Source organism: Elaeis guineensis, chromosome 4 (genome assembly GCF_000442705.2).
Source record: "Elaeis guineensis isolate ETL-2024a chromosome 4, EG11, whole genome shotgun sequence".
Classification (NCBI taxonomy): domain Eukaryota; kingdom Viridiplantae; phylum Streptophyta; class Magnoliopsida; order Arecales; family Arecaceae; genus Elaeis; species Elaeis guineensis.
Window position 1 is genome coordinate 93,143,484 of NC_025996.2, and position 21,860 is coordinate 93,165,343.

Here is a 21,860-nt window from a genome sequence, read left to right on the forward strand (position 1 = left end):
GAGGCCCTAAAATGCCCTTATGTGCCCCCACAGCCCTGTTAGGGACAGGAGGAGGACCTCGCCCTAACATGAGCAAAGTCGAAGGTCCGGTTACTCTTAGACCGGATGGGGGGAGAGGCCCTACAACGCCCTTATGTGCCCCCACAGCCCTGTTAGGGACAGGAGGACCTCGCCCTAACATCAGCAAAGTCGAAGGCCCGGTTACGCTTAGACCGAATGGGGGGAGAGGCCCTGCGACGCCCATATATGCCCCCACAGTCCTGTTAGAGACAGGAGGAGGACCTCGCCCTAACATGAGTAAAGTCGAAGGCCCGGTTACTCTTAGACCGGATGGGGAGAGAGGCCCTACAACGCCCTTATGTGCCCCCACAGCCCTGTTAGGGACAGGATGAGGACCTCGCCCTAACATGAGCAAAGTCGAAGGCCCGGTTACTCTTAGACTGGATGGGGAGAGAGGCCCTACAACACCCTTATGTGCCCCCACAGCCCTGTTAGGGATAGGAGGAGGACCTCGTCCTAACATGAGCAAAGTCGAAGGCCCGATTACTCTTAGACCGGATGGAGGGAGAGGCCCTGCGACGCTCATATGTGCCCCCACAACCCTGTTAAGAATAGGGGAAGAACCTCGTCCTAACCTGAGCTGAAATCGACTACATCAGAAATAGGGGAAGAACCTCGTTCTGACACCAACTAAGGTCCGGCCATTCGAAACCTGATAAGAAAGAAGAAAACCTTCTCAACGGCCCTTCTACGCTACCGCGACCCCGTAAAAGGCTAAGGAGAACCCCTGCTTAAAAGGAGGGAGATGCGAAGGAAGAGCGGCGGACTACACCAGCAAAAAATGGAGGCCAAACTATACCAAAGACACAAAGGACCTCATCTCCGCGAAGAAGGAGAAAGAGAAAGAGAGATCTATGGCCACGAATGAAAAGACGAACCAACGCGGCAACGGCTAGGAACCTTCGGACGATGTCGACGTCGAACAAATCAAAAAACACAAGAAATTCGGTAATGACGACCTAATACAAAGATGAATAAGGAACTTTCAGCCAACATCGACATCAAGCAAGGCAAAAGCCGAAAGAAGCTCGGCAAGCGACAATTTAACACGTGAGTAAAAGAGGTAACGAAAAATTTCCTTCTCATGTCATTAACTAAAGTATGCATTACAGAGCCCTTGGGCTGAAGAAGAAAGATGACAAGAAAAGCAAGCTGACGTGGCGATGACCAGGAACCTCCAGGTAACGTCGGCATCGGACCAAAAAAAAAAAAAAAAAAGAAGGGGAGAATACAACGATGACAATAGTGAATGAAAGGAGTTCGACAGGAGACAATTTGACGCAAAGCGCGGACAAGCAGTATTTCCCAGTGCGTGTGATAAATCCATCGGCTCTCGCCCCCCGCCTCGTTTCGCTCCATTGCCGAAACCCCAACCCTAGGGGGAAAAGGGGGGATAGAATTCGAGGGACGGCAATAGCGATAGTGGCGGCAACGACGACCTGTATCGGGAAGAACCGGAAGTACCCTGGAGGCCGCGATGACGCCGGAGGCATGCACCACCACCGTGTGCTCCCCGACAACCGCCATACTAGGTACTTCGGCGAGGTCGACATGCGCTACTTCTACCGCCCCCACAACAAGTTCTACTATCCCGCCGTCAGTGCCGACCGTCTCTGGTCCCTCGACCCTGACAACGTCAAGAAACCCGCCACAGCTTATGACGGCAACTTTACCCCCTTTACCGGTGTCGCCCCGTTCAACTACCTCAAAATTCTCGGGCAGGATGCGCTCACCGGCTGGTTCCGTTATTAAATCCTTATTGCTGAAGGAATTCTCCCTCGAGCCTCCTTTGAAGCTGTGGTAACCCTCAATGGCAGTTCGGCACCCACCGAACTTGCAGGCCACCGTTTCCCCCCTCCTACTCCTCTCGATCCGTAGCATCCTCTCGAGATTGACCTCCGGAGCAGAAGCCCCGACGGGAGAACTCCTCAAAAGGGCTCAGAAGACTGAAGGCGACGGCGAGCTGACAGAGATGGCGAAGATTGGCACGAAGAATGCTTGGGATCGAAAAGGGCGTCGATGGGTGACTAAACTCTCAGGTAGAAGAAAGGCGTCGTCTGGACTCTCAGGCGAAATGAAGTCCCTGGAGGGATGGAAAGGATTTAAATAAGCGATGGGGCCTGGCGCAGTTATGATGGCGGATATCCCTAGGTCGACCAATGCCCGCCATGTGTCCCACTCACCGTGGCGTAGGGCTGACTGCTGGCGGGACCATTATGGTGTGGCGCTTGGGATTACGCTCCAGCGGGAATTCCGAAAGGTCTCTTCGGATCGCCCTGATTTGAAAAGACTCCGGCACGCGTGCATTAAATGCCAGGATTTTCGAGGGCGGTCGTGTACGGGATTCAAGGGAGCAACTTCGGCTGCGAAAATTTCTCTGTACTTCCTTTATTCGAAACTCGAACTCGAAAGTAGGGGGATTGGTGTTGGGTATAAAATACCCCCCAGCCGAAGTTCGTGTCAAGAGTGACCCTCCAGGGATTCCACCGACGTCCGACCTTTGACGACATCTTTCCGAACCTCTCCGGCGGCTGAGTCTCCGCAACGTTCCCGAGTTCTGCCGACGGATAAACCCCTACCAGTGTTGACCAGATTCTCCATGACGGACGGACTCCATCCAGGTGTCTACGATGGTCGACCACCTTCTAGACTCCGTCCGGGCTCCTACGGGAGCCAGACTTCTTCCCAGAACTCCAACTGCAGACAGCCTTTGTCCGGGCTCCTACGGGAGCCAGACTTCTTCCCAGAACTCCGGCTGCAGGTTGCCTTCGTTCGAGCTCCTACGGGAGTCGAACTCCTTCCCCGAACTCCGACTGCAGGTAGACTTCGTCCGAGCTCCTATGGGAGCTGGACTTCCGCCCTAAACTCCTGTTGCAGGTAGAACTCACCCGAACTCCTACAAGGACCGGACTCTGAGCTTCTAAACTTAAATCCATGTACATAATGCACTTAATTGAGAATTAAGATTTGAAATTATAAGATCTAAAATTATGAATTTAAGATCTAAATTTCAATGTATAAAATATAGGCTTCGGGTATGGGTTGAACAAATTAGGTTTAGAGACAACTACAACTTGAATCATTGATTAGATGAGGTTAGAATCCTTTCCGATTTTGAGAAGTTGATCAAACCTAATCAAGAGTTGGTTGGGATTAGGGCAAAGGGGCTCAAAATTGAATTTAGTTGTAGTTGGTCAAATTGATTCGCATGTGATGTGAATTGATTAAGTCAGGATCGAATTTGACTCAATGGTTCGAGCCCGAGTTTGTAGGTTAACCTAATTGATTCTAATCAACCAATTTGATGTCTAAGGCAAATATTAGATGGTGGTTCTTTAATTGATTCCGTTGTCTGACCTGACCAATTCGTTGGTGTCTAAGAAAAGTAACGGGGGACTCTCACTCATCTTCACTTACCTGGCCATTTTGGGAGATTATATTTTGTATTAGGTTACTTGTTGACCCGAGTTCACCCATGCTGATTAAATTGGTCAGACATAAAATATGCTGAATCAAACCAGATTAGTCATTACATCAGATATATGTGACTAATTAGAGAAGACCTGAACCTAAATCTCCTTACTAAATATTAAGTGTCCTGGTCTTCCACCATTGTAGAGATGTGGGTGCTTTTTTCGACATTGATCATTCTCGATTAGTTACAGTGGTTCAGTTGCATCAGAAAGACACAACCACTCTATTGACATTAAATGCCTCAGGGTAAAGATGGGATTGGGCCCAATAATTGTTAGGTGAGGGACCCAATGACGGCTTTGCACTTACTGATGAATGGTGGATCGGACTTAACTAAGAAATGTGCCAATAACTGTTAGGCGAGGCCACAGGACTTAGAGATCAAATCGCTACAACATGCTAGGAAAAGCATCTGGATAAAAAATTATCCACGCATTGATATACGTGTCACCAATAACTGTTAGATGAGATGCCGTACATCGATGGGACCGCAGCACCCACTAGAACCACTTATTGCGTTAGGGTTTCCGTTTCTCCACCCGAAGAGTGTGAGACTCAAAAAATTAGTAGGAGCGTTTGTTTTTAAAATCCCTAAAACAAACTATTACAAGTACAATTATCTAATTAAATCTTTACTCTCTATGACCAATTCTGTCAGCTTCCAATCTTCTAGCTCGAATCCAAGATATCAATCACTTAATCGAAATCAATTATATATTCTGACTCAAAAATCTAAGAATAGTTTTTAGCTTTTAGAAATTAAGTCATATTTTTGACCAGATTAATCCAATGTCATCAACTTGTCCAATTCATGTCAACAAGCTATACTTGACAAATGATTGGACATTGACAATTAGGTTAGGTGCTATAACTTGAACTTCATAGTTGATGAAACCTAATATATGCATAAAGACATGTAGACTGCCAATAACATGCTGATTTATCTGCAATAGTTGTGAGATGATCAGAGTCGCACAATACATGAGATGCATGATGGACAGTTTGTCTATGATCGATGATCAAATATATTGAAGAGCTTGAAAAGCTCGACATGATCATGCATAAGAAATTGCTAATGGATTTGATCCTGCATCTCCGATTCATACGGATAGTCTATGAAACTATTATATGAATAAATATTATAGCACCTTAACTGAATTGGTCAATATATTGGTAACTAAGGGACCTTGAAAAGTTCAGAGGTACATACCTGGAGAACTTAAAAAAATATTTACATATCTTTGGATGGTATGTCGAATTGCTTAAATCTGATTTTACGATTTTTTTTTATTAGACTCTAGTGCATATTACGTACTTTAATGGTCTAAAGAAGAGGACTGAAGGAAGGTGAAGTGACTTTTTTGAGTCGGCAATGGCACAAAAGTTGCACTGCGACCGTAGGCACCTAACCTCAGTGATTACCGTTTTGGATTCAGTTCTTTATCATTTGCATGGTGATGCATTTGTGAGCTTATTTGAGCAAATAGTAAATGCTATTGGGTTTGAGAGATCCAGAATCAAATAATCTGAAGTATATAGATAGTTCTTTTGGTTAGATCATATATGAGAAGAAATGATTTGCCGATTAGAGAAAATGGACCTTTGGGCTCATTGACTGTTAAGTCATATTTAGTCTGTGAATCATCTCTTTGAGGATTAATTACCAAGCTGTCCTTTGTGGACCGCTGAGATACTTATCCTAGTACACATACAATGTACATGGTCCATTTGATGAGCCAGACTAGAAGATTATCGCTACTTCATCACTTTTACTGATGAACAAGTCATGGTATAGGTATATGTATGTGAGATACAAATCTGAAAGACTTTGAAAGATTCAAAGAATTCAGATGTGAAGTAGAAAAGATAAATCGAAAAAATCTTAAAGATACTTCGATCAGATTGAGGATACAATACCAAATAGAAAATTTGTCGGTTATCTAAAGAGAATGACATAATTTCATAATGAAATTCTCCTTGTACACCTCAGCTCAACGAGATATTTGTAAGGAGCAAAGGTGCTGTATGAGATATGATCCGGTCTATCATGAACATCACTAGTTCAACTATTGTTTCTTTAAGAACAAAATTTAATTTCTGAAATTTAAATTAGATTCCCTCTAAATTTGATTTCACCACACTATATGAGATATGATATGGTGGACAAGTTAGAGGATAGGTCTGTGAGAGCTCGTTTATGGGGTATCCCAAAAAGGTTTGAGATGTCACTTTCTCTTTCCAGTAGTTCACAATGTGATTGTGAGCAATCACACCGTTTTCTTGAAAACAGTGGGAGGATGAACTCAAAAAAAGAGTCTCTAAACAACGAGTCACAGGACCTATACAACCTATTTAAAATGAGCCAGTATATGTAGTACCTCATCCACCTCATAGATCTAGTAGGATCTCCCATCCTTTAGATACTTGGTATTCTTACAAAAGATTCAAAGAAAATATTTCTCAAGAGAGATTGAAAACATAGGGATGATTCCGAAACCTACAACGAGGCGATGTTGTACATCGACCCCAACAAATGGATGTGTAAATAGCCTTACTAAATTGATATCTTTGAAAGATATCTATTTATAGTGGCCTATGAATTGCACTTCCAGTGATAGAGATCACACTGCGAAAATCCATTTATGGATTTAAGCTAAAATCTTGGAGTTAGAATTGTTGTTTGATTTCATCAAAAATAAGGAGGAATCACATAGTTACATGAAGATCAGTGAGAGGATCCCATACTGACATCAGTTATGATGTGATTACATATAAAATTTTCTTATCAAAGACCTAGGTCAAACATCCTGTATTCTGTAAATAAAGGTTTATAAAGATAGATCCTAAAAAGATGTTTGGTTTTCACAGACAAATACATAGAAGAGGTGCTAAAAGGGTTTAGCATTGAAACCTCCAAGAGAGATCCGTTATCCTCTTGGGCATAGGTGTATGCCATGCTGTGTACTCGACTTGATATATCTTGCTGTGAAAGTCACGAGCAAATATTAATCGAATCTAAGCTGGGAGTATTGGATTGATGTAAAAAATATCCCTAAATACTTGAGAAGCACTAAGAGATTATTTCTCATCTTTGAAGGGTTAGAGCTAAGAGTGAAAGGATACAATGATGTTGATGATAGAATATCTACATCAGCATGTATTCTTGAGTTATGTTGGTTCGGTATGCTGGAAGGATTCCAGACAATTGACCAATGAAAGCTGAATATACTATAGATGTGTAGGATGCGTTCTGGTTCTTATGATAGTTATGAAACTGGCTGTCATACCATTAGATGCTATGACATTATACTGCAAAGATAATGGTCCATAGCCCTCACTAAAGAGCCAAGATCTCACCAGATGTCCATACACATAAAGCAAGGATATAGGCGATTACCTCTAGTAAAAATATATGGAGGTACAGAGAGTAAACTCCACATAGAATGTAGTGGGCCCGAATCACTTAGCCAGCTAAACATCGAATCTGTCTTCAGAAGATAGAGCTCAGGTATATGACAAATTGGCTTTAGTACAAATGAAAATTTATTAGATGTGTGCCCTAAAAACCAATCTTGGCTGACATATACTTTTCTCTAGAGCATGTTTTGTACTTGACGGACAGTCTTTTAACCAATCATGTCATGTGTCCATGATTTGTCCTAAAAATTAATAAAAATGATTTTATACATTCTCAAGATGTTGAGAATTTGAAACATATATCATTAGTGGTTAATTTTTAAATATTTCCAATCGAAGGATCGTCACGGAGGACAGTGATCAATCCATTCAAGATCGGTGCACGAATCACTCCCTTTAAGGCAGATAAATCTCGAGTCTGCAGTGTAGAGACATTGGGGTGAGTGCAGGTGATTGTTAGAGATCAACTTGCGCTGAGCGTGACCAATATGAAAAATTATTTGGATGTCTACTCACTTGTCAGTGATTTTCTCGATGCTGCAGTGGTGTGGCTGATTCTTTGACCTATGGTGTGTTGGCTATTCGCAGAAAGGCTACTTTGACTACACGTTTTCTTGATCCCTAGCTATTCGGATCCTTGCTGTGTATGTTGGCTATTATAGGTTCAAATTCGTTGTTTGGAGTAGGATGCACCTAGATGAAATCTATCGACTTTGGTAGAAAAAGAGAAGTATTCGTAAGACTGAGTTCAGAAAATCTCTGATCAGAGTAAAAGTGAATACTGAAAAAGAGTTTCCATAAAATTTACATATGTACTCGAGTCAAGCCAATCTGGTATATGACTGACGATGGAGTTTGACGAATTTTTTATGATCTCCATCTAGTCGGGACTCACGATAGAGGGATTGTATCACATGACAACTGCATCTAAAGATTCATCTTTTCTGTTCTGCTGGATTGCCACTACATGCTGCTAAGCATCACTGGTGGATCGTGAGAACTCACTAGGATCGTTTTCAGATCAACGATCCTTGTTGATGTGAGTTGAAATTATTTCAACCCATCGAAAGAAATTTTAGTGATACTATGATGGAGATTACGATATGTCTCACTACCAGACAAAATAGAACTTGAAGGATCACACACAAAAAGAGCATGACCTGATCAATTGATTGGATCATATTCGAATTATCAATTAGATTGATAGTTTGAATTTTAGAAACTGCTAATTTGTAAGCGTTACAGTTTTGACAACTACTAATTGTTAGCGTAAAGACTTAATTGCAAATATTGTAATTTATTGGGACTGATTAAATTATGGATTCAGTCCTAATTAATTTAAATCAAATTTAATTTAATTAGACTTAATTTAATTTAATGTTAATTAGATTCAATTATCCAAATTAGATTTGGATTTCAAGCTTGATTGGATCAGGCTTGACAGCCTTTCGAATTCGACTCGATTCGGACTCGATTTGAATCCAATTGAGACCAAACTTGAACCAGATGAACCATGACTCGGAGAGTCCAGATTCTCTGGGACTCTCTTCAGATTTCATGCAAAGAAGGGGAGGGCACGCGTAGAGATGCGTCCTGTTTTCTTCTTGCGCGCATGAAGAGTAGAGGGGCACCAACATCCTTCGGACTCTCTCACCTTAAGACAACTATCCAAATTTAATTTAAATAGATGCCTTATCAAGAAAATATTCTAATCTGATTAGAATAGGGCATGGAATATTTTTTTTATGCAACAAAAAAATAGAAAAAGGTGGGCATGCGCTAGTTTTGTGCGTGAGACATCTTTTTTTTCTTTCTTCCCTTATCTCAAAGCATCTCATCCCTTCTTTTTGATATGAATGCCTAAGATCAAATAAGATTAGATCTATTAAGGCGTTAAGAAGGGTTTGAGCATTGAATTTTTGTTTGTGTGCAGAAAAACACAACGTGAAGGGTAGAGCATGCGTGTAAGAAAAGAGGGTTCTTCTTGCCGTGTGGGTTGTCTTCAATGCCTCCCCTTCTTTCTTCCCTTCACTTCCACGCCTAAGATCTGATGGTGATCAGATCTCAGAGAGAAAAAGAGAGAAGAAGAAAAAAAAAAGATTCTTCTTTCCTTTTTGGTGATCTGATTCAGATCCCGTCGGACCTGCGCAAAGGAGTTCGTGCAGCGATCTTTTTCTTCGAGATCTAGAAGAAGAGATATAAATCCAAGGCTGAAGAGCGAGATCTGCAAGGTGCTAGCACACCGGTGATCTCGGTGCTCTGATCAGGCATTTTCGTGTGGATACCAGCAGAGGTCGGATGCGTGCGTGGCTACGATCGGAACCCCGGACATCCGCAGGATCCAAAGATATGGAGATCTGATCTCCAACTTTATTTTATTAACGATTGTTTTCTTTTTCAGATTTCAGATCAAGGTGGCATGTTCGTGTCAAGATCCTAAGTATGGTTTTCAGATTAGATCTAGTACGTGTTTTTAAATTAAAAATATTTTAATTTATTTATTTTCACTGCGCAAGTTTTAGAAAAATTTTAAACTACACGTATGAAACCATAGCGTTTTCTAACACTGTTCTCTTGCCCCCTTAAAACATCCTTATCCTACTTAGGTATGTCAAATAAAGCAATGTTTTGATTGTGTTGCCTCTCATTCTTATCTAAGAGTATCATACTTTTCTTGCAGCCATTCACTGTCAGCAGGAGCATGCAACATAACACCAAGCTACTAGCCTTCCTGAGTGGCAGGATGCTATATCAGAGGAGCTTGCAGCATTGCAGCATCTTCATACTTGGCAACTTGTGCCCTTGCCTCCCTGCAAAATGCCAATTAGTCAAAAATAGATTATAAAATCAAGACCTATTACTGATGGTTCTATCAAGCATTATAAGGCTTGCCTAGTTGCTTGAGGCTTTACTCCAGAGTAGGGGTTGCCCCCGTTAGCTAAGGTGACATTAATGCGTGTTCCTATAGCATCTGTAGCTGTAGTCCATGGATGGCCTATCTAACAACTTGATGTAACGAATTTGTTCCTTAATGATGATCTTTAGGAGGAAATTTCTATGCAGCCACCAACAGGTCTTCTGTATCCACTTGGTCATATATCTTTGCTTCATCATGCCATGGTCTCAAACAAGCTCCCCATACTTGATTTGAGAAATTTAAAGCTACTGTTTTAGCTATTGTTTTTTTTCCCATGGCATGACCATGCAAAGTTTATACAAACCTAAGCACCACGGCAGACCATTCTTATATTTTATGTTGATAGCATGATTGTTTCTGGCAATGTCCATAGTGTTGGTACTAGGCATCGTACCAGTAAAGTACAACATGGAACCATATTGTACGAACACTCAATAACTAGATGCTTATCAGTACAATACCGAAACAACATTTTTTGCTTTTCTTTTTTTTTGAATTTTTCAAGATTATTTTAAGATTTATGGATATTTAGATTGTGATTTCAAGGGTATTCTAATATTATTTTATGTTATATTAATATTGAGAGATAGTATGACTACTTAATGGATGCAATTTTAATATTAAAGATAGTAATGGGTATTTTTAATCTTGAAAATACATATATCAACTTGATTTAAATTATAAAATATATATTGACAACTAGTGCATCGTGGAGTGTTTATGCTACTCATAGATATTCGGATCTCGTTCATAATCAGGACCTTAGATATGACTACAACCCAGATACCATACCCACCCCTACTTCCAATAATTTAAGCCGCCTAGATAGCCACCCTAACAATAATCCTTTGTTTGTAATTGGATTGGCCATCCCACCGGCATCTAAGGAAAGATTGCAGCAGTCAGAATTAGCCTCACCATATTTGGTATGTGTCCAAGTACATTGTATCTAGTAATGTGTCCTAGTACATTGCATCTAGTTGCCTCACCATATTTATTATGTGTCCAAGTATATTGTATCTAGTAATGTGTCAAAATACATTGTATCCAATAGCCTATAAAGGCCCTTCGAGAGGCTGAAAGAAATATAAAAAATATATTCTCTTCCTTCAACATGGTATCAGAGCAAAGCCTTGGCCATCTTCCTCTCCTTCCCACAGCCTCCGGGTTTGCTATACTATTTTGGCCCTAATCATGGTGTAGATTCCCTGATCCTCCTCTTATTTATGCTGTGATCAGGACGACTCTTTCTTGTATGCTGCCATTGTTATCCTCGGATCTATGTGCGTCATCTTTGAAAGTCCGAAATCCATTCCTTTAGGTACCATTATCAAGTTGAATGGTGCTAATTATGTCCTCTGGGCTCAGGCCTTCCACTTCTTTGTTGGTTCTCAACATGAGTTGAAATATCTCACCGACGCCTCTCCTGATATCTCCTCTTCCTCCAAATCTTCTAATGGCGAGACGGCAACTAAAACTGTAGATAAGTGGCAGGATGATGACTACGCAGTTATCACTTGGCTTTTGAATAGTTGTGAATCCTCAGTAAGTGCCAATATTATATTTCTATTTACTGCAAAAGATACGTAGGATGCTCTCAAGGAGATATATGGGCATGAGAAGAAATTAGCCATGTTTATGTCCTATATGAGCAGATCTTTAATCTTTGTCAAGATGGGCGCTCTGTCAATGACTACTTACTGCATTTAAAGGCAAGTGGGATGAATTGACTATTTATCATCCCATTACTACTGATGTGACAATCTTGAAGCAACAACGTGAGGAATTCTTTGTAGCCAAATTTCTCTCCGGATTGAATGATAGTCTCAACTCTCAGTTATGTTCGGCAATCTCTCTTATCTGACTTTGCTGTCCCATCATTGACTGGTGCCCTTGCTGTGTGCTCCAAATATCTACTACCACAGCTGCTTCTAAATTTTCTTCTACACTTGTTGATTAGTCTGCTCATGCTGCTTCTGGAGGACGTGATCGGGGCCATGGTCACAATTTCCTCCATGTATTCACTGCACTCGTACTAACCATCCTTCTAAGCGGTGCTGGTAGAAGTTTGGTAAACCAATAAACCGGCTGTTGTTGCTCCAACTAGCACTGTCCTTATGTTTGAGACGACGAACGATATTATTACACTTACTAAGGTAGAGTATGATAGATTATCGTAGCCACATGCCTCTTCATTCCTTGCATCTCCATCTTCTGAGTCTGTGTCGGCTGCTGCCCATGATAAGTCCTGGCTTCTAGACTCTGGTGCCTCCACCCATATGACAAGTAATCGATCTCTATTTTTCACTTTGTCCCTTTCTTCTACTCATCCTCCTGAATCTATTGCTGATGGCTCCTTTTCTCATGTTCTAGGAGAGAGGTTAGTGGTTGCCTCCTCTTCTCTCCTCTTGATAGAGTTCTCCATGTTTCTAATTTTCCTGTTAGTCTTCTATCCATAAGCCACCTCACCTGCTCTTTGGACTGTTTAGTTATTTTTTTCCTTCCTATTATGTCTTTCAGGATCTCCAGACAGAGAAGCAGATTGGTGGCGGACATGAGTTGCAGGGTCTCAACTATCTGGATGCGGAACTTGCTACCGCTGTTGCTGCTTCTCCTACTGCTCCTCAGGATTCGGATCTCTTTGGCATTGCAAACTTGGCCATTCTGATATCTTGTCATTGAGTAAATTTGTGTATGTTCCTTCTACTTTGTCCTCTTTGCCATGTGCTGCTTGTGAGTTTGGCAAGCAGCATCATATGTTTTTTCCTTCTAGTGTCCATAGTCGGAGTAATACTCCTTTTGAGATTATTCATTCGGACATCTGAGGTTCGACTCCCGTGTCATCCCGTTTTGAGTTTCACTACTTTGTTACCTTCATTGATGATTGTTCTCGAGTTACTTAGGTATATCTTCGTCGGAGTCGATCTGATGTCTTTAGTGTATTCAAAGAATTCTATATGAAAATAAAGACTCAATTTTCTATGTCCATTAAGACTCTTCGCACGGATAATGCCTTAGAATTTGCAAGCTCTTTGTTTAAAAAATTCTGTGCTTCTAATGATATTATTCATCAGGCGTCCTGTGCATATACGTCTCAGCAGAATGGGGTCACTAAATGTAAGAATCGCGCCCTCCTGAATATGGCCTGCACCTTGATATTTCAGATGCATGTGCCCAAAAAATATAGGGGGGATGCTATTCTTACTGCTTGCTATCTTGTTAATCGTCTCCCATCTTCTGTTATTGTTGGTCAGACACCCTTCTCTTGTCTTTATCCAACAAGTCTCTGTTTCCACTAAGTCTTCGGGTGTTTGGCTGTCTGCTTCGTTCCCTTGCTTGGCCTTGAAATTGACAAACTATCCCCTCGGTCTGTTAAGTGTGTTTTCTTGAGTTACTCCCACACACAAAAGGGATATAGGTGTTATGATCCAATTACCCGGCATCACTTTGTTTCTGCTGATATTACTTTTTTTGAGTCTATCTCATTCTTTTCTCCTTCCAGGACTCCATTGGTACCCTCGTCTGGACCTCTACCTACACCAACTCCATCACTACAAGTTGTCCCTTCTTCGGATCCTGAGCAGCCCTCAGAGACATTGCCAGCAGCTCCTGTTTTGCAGGTTTATCGACACCGCCAGAAACCTACAACTCATGTTCAGTCCAATCTGCCTTCTCCGGCTCCGGATCCGGACCCTGAGGTATCTGATCTTAATCTTCCTATTGCTCTACGCAAGTGCAAGTGCAAGCGCAAACGTACATGTACCATGCACTTATTGCTAATTGTGTCTCCCTAAACCATTTCAGCTCCTTTTTTGGCATATTGCCTTGTCTATAGCCTCAGTGTCTATTCCCAAGACTTATTTGGAAGCACTGTCCGATCTCGCTTGGAAAGCCGCTATGGATGAAGAGATGAATGCTCTTACCAACTATGGTACTTGGGAGCTTGTGCCCCCTCCTGTGGGTGTTCAGTCTGTTGCATGCAAATGAGTATTTACCATAAAACACCTACCGGATGGGTCTATTGACAGATACAAGACTCGCTTGGTTGCCAAGGGGTTTACTCAAACTTACGGGATTAATTATTATAAGACTTTTTCTCCTATGGCTCGAATGAATTTTGTTCGAGCTGTATTCTCTGTTACTGTTAATCGAGATTGGTCTATTATTCAGATGGATGTCAAGAATGCATTTTTTTATGATGATCTTCTTGAGGATGTTTATATGGAGCAACCACCTGGGTATATTACTCAGTGGGAGAATCGGCTATGCAAGCTCAAGAAGGCCATCTATGAGCTGAAGCAGATCATAAAGGTTGTTGCCAGTGTAGGGCTCGATTGCTCACAGCTTGATCACTCGATCTTTGTTCAAAAAAATTCACGAAGAATTGTTGTACTTATGTTTATATGGATGATATCCTCCTCACTGGTGATGATACCGAGGGCATAGTTGAAGTCAAACAACATATTCAATCTCATTTTATTATCAAAGATTTTGACAGGCCAAGGTACTTCTTAGGTCTTGAGATTGCTTACTGTACTGATGGGATTAGTCTTTCTCAAAGAAAATATGCACTTGACTTATTAGCAAAAATCGGACTTCTTGGCTATAAGCCTGTCTGTATCCCCATGGTTACCAGTCACGACAACCCCTCTGAAAATGATGAGGATTTCCCAGATCCAGCTTAGTACCATCGATTGGTTGAAAATTGATATACCTCACCATTACACGAACAGATATTTCTTTTGCAGTTGGACTGGTTAGCCAGTATATGCACAAGCCAAAAAGAGAACATTGGGAAGTAGCCCTTAGAATTCTCCATTATATAAAAGACTCTCTAAGAAAAAGACTACTTTTCAAGAAATCTGGACATCTTGACATCGAGGCCTACTCTGATGCAGATTATGCAAGATCTGTGGATGATCAGCGCTCGACCTTTGGAGCAATGGCCCATATATTGGAGGAAACATAGTCAAATAAAGAAGCAAGAAGCAAAATGTGGTGGCCAGATCGAGTGCAGAGGCAGAGTACATAGCAATGGCCCATATTCCCTAGGAAATATGTGGATTAAGTCCTTTATAGAGGATTTGGGGGCTATCTATACAAAGCCTATGATTATGTATTATGACAATCAAGCAGAGATTTTTATTGTTAGTAATCCATCCTTTCATGAGCGAACTAAGCATATAGAGGTGGACTGCCACCTTATTTGAGAAGCTGCTTTGAATGGCAAGATTATGAGATCCTTCACAAGTTCAGCAGATCAACTCGCAGATATCTTCACCAAAGCTCTCAACTCTACTAGATTTTCTACTATATGTTCCAAGCTGGGCTTAGTTGATGTATATGCTCCAGCTTGAGGGGAGTGTTAGAATTAGCCTCACCATATTTGATATGTATCCAAATATATTGTATCTAGTAATGTGTCCAAGTACATTGTATCTAGTAGCCTCACCATATTTAGTATGTATCCAAGTACATTGTATCTAGTAATATGTCCAAGTACGTTGTATCAAATAGCCTATAAAAGCCTTTTTGAGAGACTAAAAAAAATATGAAAAATATATTTTCTTCCTTTAACAGCAGCAACGAAATCTAGTCCATAATCTACCTAAAACTATGAGGGCAGGAGCAACTTGAATATGGTATCTCAAAAATAGGATATCCATATGAGTTATACCCCAATTGTGCAGAACAAGATCTCGTATATGATGAGGATCCAAATAGAGACCCTACTCCATGTGCTATATGATCAGTTATAGAAATATCGTGTCATGAACCACTTCGAGGAGGCCATCTCCTATATGTTATCATGTATTCGTATGTCTTATGACATGCACCATGGTCTATATCTTGCATGGTATGAGTGAACTGTAATTTTCCATGAATCATCGCTTGAAATATCATTAGCATCTTCACTCACATTGTGAGATGATTTGGGAAACTGTTCACCCAAGGGCTCGATGATCTCCTCTCTCCAACGAATCTATAGCTTTCTTTCCTTTTTCATTTCTTATTGCTATGAGAAACAGCATTCCTTCACTGGCTATCCCTACACGTTTAGCTTTGTTGGGTGACTCGACCAGAACCACCATCTTGACTAGACCTACCTTCCTGATTGGACCAAGTACCATGGTGATCTCATCTTAGCATCTCCATATCATCTCTTGATGGATGTCTTAGGAAAGAGCCTCACGTTCATGATCGGCTCCCCCTGACCTCTACGGTTGCTCTGCTACTAGGCATCACTTGATTTATAAGTGTGGCATGGGAGACTCTACCCATTGCTTTGCATTCATCCCAACCTCCTTTGCTATGATACTAACTAGTCAAAGAGGTAACATTAGCTTATTAAGCTCTAACTGCTGCTTCTAACCCTCAAGCTAAGCAACCATGGGAACCTTGTCATCATATATAAAATCATTATGTGGTGGATCATCATACTTCATCCCTCTTGGATGCACTTCAATTTGAGACATAGATTGTATTGCACATATACCAAGTCATTTAGTGTATTTTGTATTAGGTAGTAGCTCTATTTGCTACGAATTTAGGAGAAGCTTGTTTGGTTGCACTCAAAAAAAACCACTAAATGAGACCGTCTGTGAGAAGATCAGAATTGCTAACCTCTTGAGACTTCTAGATGACATGCCAAATAAAACAACCATTCAAGTTCAACTACAAATGCAATTAAGTAGCTTGGATACGAGACACTATTTATCATAAAATATTTTAGTATTGGTGTCCAAAATACCTATATTCATATTATCTATGCATTCCATAGCTGCCTTCTCACCAAAGCTGTTGGAGTCCTTTATAACAGCTTTACCCTATGAAACACACACAATGTATAGCATTATATATCTTCTAGAATTGATAAAGCATTCTTCCTAATTCCCATTATTTAACTTGCCTCTGGACATCTAGCAATAATGACTGCATCAAGCTCCATCCTGTAAATGATATTGCACTTGGCATTCAATGGTTCTTCATCCATGTCCATTCCTGGGACACTATATTGAAACTTTGGATTGAGGTAGCAGGCTGCCAAGATATACAATTGATTTAGTTATCAAACAAATGATTGCATGATTATATTTTATAAGAACTAACAAGTATTAAAAAACACACTTGGTTTGCATGCTAGATGCAACTCCCTACCCATCTAGTAAACCCACCTCTCCTCAATGATATCAATATGTCATCCGCATACTTTAGATTCACTTGCCTTATCTTGGCCTTGGCAATAATCATCATATGATACAAGATACCCATTTGAAAGAACTTCTTGCTATTTACGGTCCTACTCGATAAAATGGTGTATATATCTTCATTATACTCTCAGTCCGCTTCCAAAACTATTGGCTTGCCACTAATCCGTCCACATGATTCCTTGTTGAAACTATTGGCTTGCCACTAATCCGTCCACATGATTCCTTGTTGTGCCACTAAGGGCATATTTACTCTCTTTCCATGACACTCATGAATACCTGATGCAAACCTGCCTTCTTCTCAGTGAGATTATCAAGTGCAATATAGCATAGCAAAGCAGATGACTGTTGGTCCTAGTATATTACCCTTGTCTGCCTCCTCATCAAAGCCAACACCTATATGTGGTTATATAAGAAATTTGTGATGGTTTGGGCTATCTCTACCACCTACTTTACCTTATGGATCCTACCAATATGCATCAGCATCAGTTCAACATAGCAGGCAACACAAGAGGTTCAGAAAATGTATGGCCTCCTGATCATTAGAATACTCCTAGCAACCTTCATACTGTAGTTAATTACTAGGAATGGCAGTCAGGCAAGTATTTCTTAGTACCCGACCCCAAACCCTAATAGGACCCGTTTAGCATACCTTATAGAATTTGATGGGTTTGAGATTCACAATTAAAATCCGACCAGGTTTGAGATAGGTTTGGGATTTGCCCCTCGGGTACCCGCTATCCGAACTTGCTTATATATAAATACCAATATAGAGCCCTCGCCAATGTCTAAGCTTCTTTATTCGACCACTCCAAGCCTCCCACCCAATTGAGACTTTTGAGGATAGAAACATAGAGGGAAAACCACCGATAAACAATGGAAAAATCAAGGAAAAAAAGAAAAAGCAGAAAAAATCGGAAGGTGAGACCTTTTCCCACATGGATTGATCAATTTTTTTCCCTTATTTTTTTTCATTTCATTCTCTTTGTTTGGAGATCTGTGGGAAAGGAGAGCACTTGAGGGAGATGGGAGGGGTTTCTTAGGTTCCCATTGAGGCTTTTTTCTTCTGGCATATGGGATTTTGTGGGAGTTGTGATGGTGTGAGTTGGTCCCTTGAGGTTTTGAGAGCTCAATCTTGGTAGAAGCATGATATTTTATGTGATTTGCGGGATTTTTGATTGAAAGGCTCCAAGCCTCCCACCTGATGGAGACTCCAGAGTACGAAAAAATAGAGGAAAAACTGGGGGAAAACCAAGAAAAATCATGGAAAAAAAACAACAGAAAAAATTCGAAGGTAAGACCTTTTTCCACATAGCTTCATCATTTTTTTCTGTTTCCTTTTCTTTTCATTTCATTCTCTTGGGTGGGTTTGGGTATCTGGCAGGTATACCAATTTTAAATTGGATGGGTTTGGGCTCTTTGGTTAATTTTGTAATTGAGTTTGGGATAGGTTCGGGTAGTTAGATTTGCATATGGGTAGGGCAAAAATTTGTGGGTACCCTACCCATTGCTGTCCCTATTCATTACCATTAACCACCTACATGATATGCTGCTCCCTATCTGATCACCTGCCTGCCCCATCAAGCTTAAGATGTACTGGGCATCGTGCACCTTGTCAAAAGCATTAACTTATAAAAGAATTTCTTCTCATCACCATACATCAAAACACTGACAATGTTTTGCCCATTGAGCCCCATCCAACCAGCCCATATCAATGTCACACCATAAGTACCCCACTTGCCCGAGTATGATGCTATCCATCTGTCTAGCTGTTATCTATTATCATCTAATAGCTCACCATAGATATCCTTTGGTCCCAAAAAATTGATGCCTTGTCTGACTCTCCGGATGGAGCTGATAGAAGAATGGGAGAAGGTAATGCCTACAACATTTGTAGGGATGTGGTTGAAATAGGACCACAAAACAATAACTTTGTTGGTTGCTTTTTCCCTATCCTTGAGAAGCATAGAATCAGTCCTCTGCTACTTCGAGTCTTTGCTGGGAAAGGTGCATGTATCCAAGTCATGGATGGTGATCCCTATTAGTAAATATCTAAACTTGTTTCCCTTCCTTCTAGTGAAGGTCCCAAATATAGATGCAATCTAACTGCCATCTTTACCAACCTCTCTCATTCATTGTCTCCTCCTATAGTCTAGATTTGTCCCAGTAGACCCAAAAAAAAAACTCCTTTACACTCTGCAGGACTCAAATTATACCATGCTTGGCAACCTCCTCCCTCCGTTACCGATCATTTAAACTATCCTGTATGGCAACATGAATCTGAGCCTCCTACATATTATCTAGATCTGATGGTTCATAGTTTTGCGGATCCCTAGAGTAATATGGTGGTGGCTTAACTATCCGACAATCAACCTCTACTTTGTTTCTCTGCACTTTTTTTCTTGCCCTCTCAAAGTCATAAAAATGCTTCTTCATCAATTATCAAGCCTCTTATGGATATTTCTTATATGTAACTATATGATGTAACCACCAACCAAATGCTACTTCAATATCATCACCAATGTTTGTCATATTGGTCAAGATTGATGCATACCGATTGTATCGTATCAGACTAGCATCGAACTACTACGTGGTATAGGAGACCATTTCAATGTATAGACACAATAATAGGATGGTACGAGTATAAGATCTGGTATAGGAGACCATTTCAATGTATAGACACAATAATAGGATGGTACGAGTATAAGATCCGATACTAAGATGCTGAACCTTGATCATCACCTTTCCCTCCTACTCCTCACTACACCACCTGCACCTTTAATGGCCTTGGCTCGAAACCATAATACCATACACCTATCCGATGTAATATCCTTCTCCTTGAGTCCATTTCTACATGTTTGATGAACAAATGCCATAGCCCATCTCATTCATCACCATAAATTACATAAAGTGAATCTAAACTTCTTAATACACACACACACACACACATATATATATATATTAGATAAATTAGTGAAATTTATGATTTACCTTCACTTAATATATGTGATAATTTATAATATTATGTAAAAACTATACATACCATCCTAGAAAATATGCCCCAGTTACAAATACACATTTTTCATGATTTTAGTTGAGCTAATAATTATTTAAATAATTAAATACTTAAAGTCTAGATAATTTATTTTGTTTTACAAAAAATAGTTAAATTAACTAGGACAACATGTCTATATTATCTATACAAAATATCCACTTTTCATATTTTTATAACTTTTAAATTTTTTTCAAATAATAAATTAAAATTGAATTATAAATATATAAAAAATAATTTGAGTTCAGATTAATATAGATCCCTACTTGGGTCCTATAAATCTCCACAAATTGCTCTCAAGATAAGATAACAAGTAGCATGCATTCCCCAAACATGCTACCATTTTTTATTTTTGAATATTATTTTATTTATTATTATTATTACTTTTAGTCTAAAAAAATGTTTTTATTTAAAAATATATGATTAAATAAAAATCATGATTCCTTCTTCAATATGCAGATCATCTTTAGATCCATGGCATATCATGAAATCATACCAAAACACAATTTTGACATGTTCCCTTTATTTTACCAATTTTCAGCCTATTTTATCCATTAAAATGAATAAAACAGAGGAAAGAAAAGAAGGAACAGGATTTTACATGATTTTTCTTGGATTTAGGCTCAAAATCGGCAAAAAATCCCTCTTCTCTGAATTTACAACCCAAATAACTGCTACATTCTCTAAAGACACATGGCCTTCTCCTCTCCCCTCTATTATTGGGTGGTAAGGGGTTGGAACTACCCTGAACCATTTTGATCTAAGAGGAACAGGCAGACTCCACTCGGTTCAGGCCAATTCAAGCCCTTTACCAATCCAAAGTGTCTTACTGACCTGATATCATGATAGTTTGGGTTGGTACACTTCAGGTCCGTAAGGATATCCTTGATTTCTGGTGATGACTCGGCTCATATTCAATCTGTCAAGACTCACCTTTGACAACAATTTGAGATGAAAAGATCTTGGACTGCTCAAATACCCTTTAGGTATTGAAGTTGCATATAGCCCTGTAGTCATTTGTTCTTTCAGCACAGTACATGGCTAATCTTACTGTTAGATCAGCATTAATAGATAATGACATCAGCAATACTCCTATGCAAATTAATGAAAAATTGACACCTGAAATGGCGAGCCATTGGAAAGTCCAGGTCACTATGGAGAGTTGGTACTCCTGCTTATAATTTCATGACCAGATATTGCTTACATCATTCATGTGTGTCAGTTTGTGAAATCACCTACTATTCACTAGACTACACTCCAGATATTAAGATACCTGTAAGGCACCATGACTCAAGTTGTCTTCCAATGTTCTTCCTCACAGCAGCTCCATGCTTACTTTGGTACTAATCAGGCACACGATCCTACTGATCAGCGGTCTACTGCTGCGTATCATGTCTTCCTCAGTGATTCTCATGTCTCTTGGTGATCCAAGAAACAAGACATTATCTCTAGGTCTGGTTTGAATTTGAGTAGAAAGCAATGTCTACCACTGCCTCAGAGATTATTTGGCTTCAACATCTTCTTGGTGATATAGGGGTTTCTATCTCTATGCCTATTCCTCTTTATTATGACAACAAAAGTGCAGTAAAGATTACCAATAACCCATTCTTCCATGCACATACTAAAAACACAGAGATAGAGGTTTATTGCCATTTTGTACAACATAACTATCTTGTGGGAATGCTAGCCTTGCCTTTTGTCCCCTCAAGGTTACAAAGCCTCATGCTCTTTG

General features: G+C 40.2%; 1 protein-coding gene across 5 annotated transcripts in view; it reads right to left on the bottom strand.

Moving 5' to 3' along the window:
- LOC105034955 (PH, RCC1 and FYVE domains-containing protein 1) overlaps positions 1 to 21,860 on the bottom strand; it is a 103,952-nt gene that overhangs the window by 44,718 nt on the left and 37,374 nt on the right. The window contains exon 7 of one of the 5 annotated variants that reach the window (XR_012141018.1): positions 9,621 to 9,761. The exons of the other annotated variants lie outside the window; for them this stretch is intronic. The gene's annotated coding sequence lies outside the window, so the exon portion shown is untranslated. The remainder of the gene's footprint in view (positions 1 to 9,620; positions 9,762 to 21,860) is intronic. 5 annotated transcript variants of the gene reach the window in all.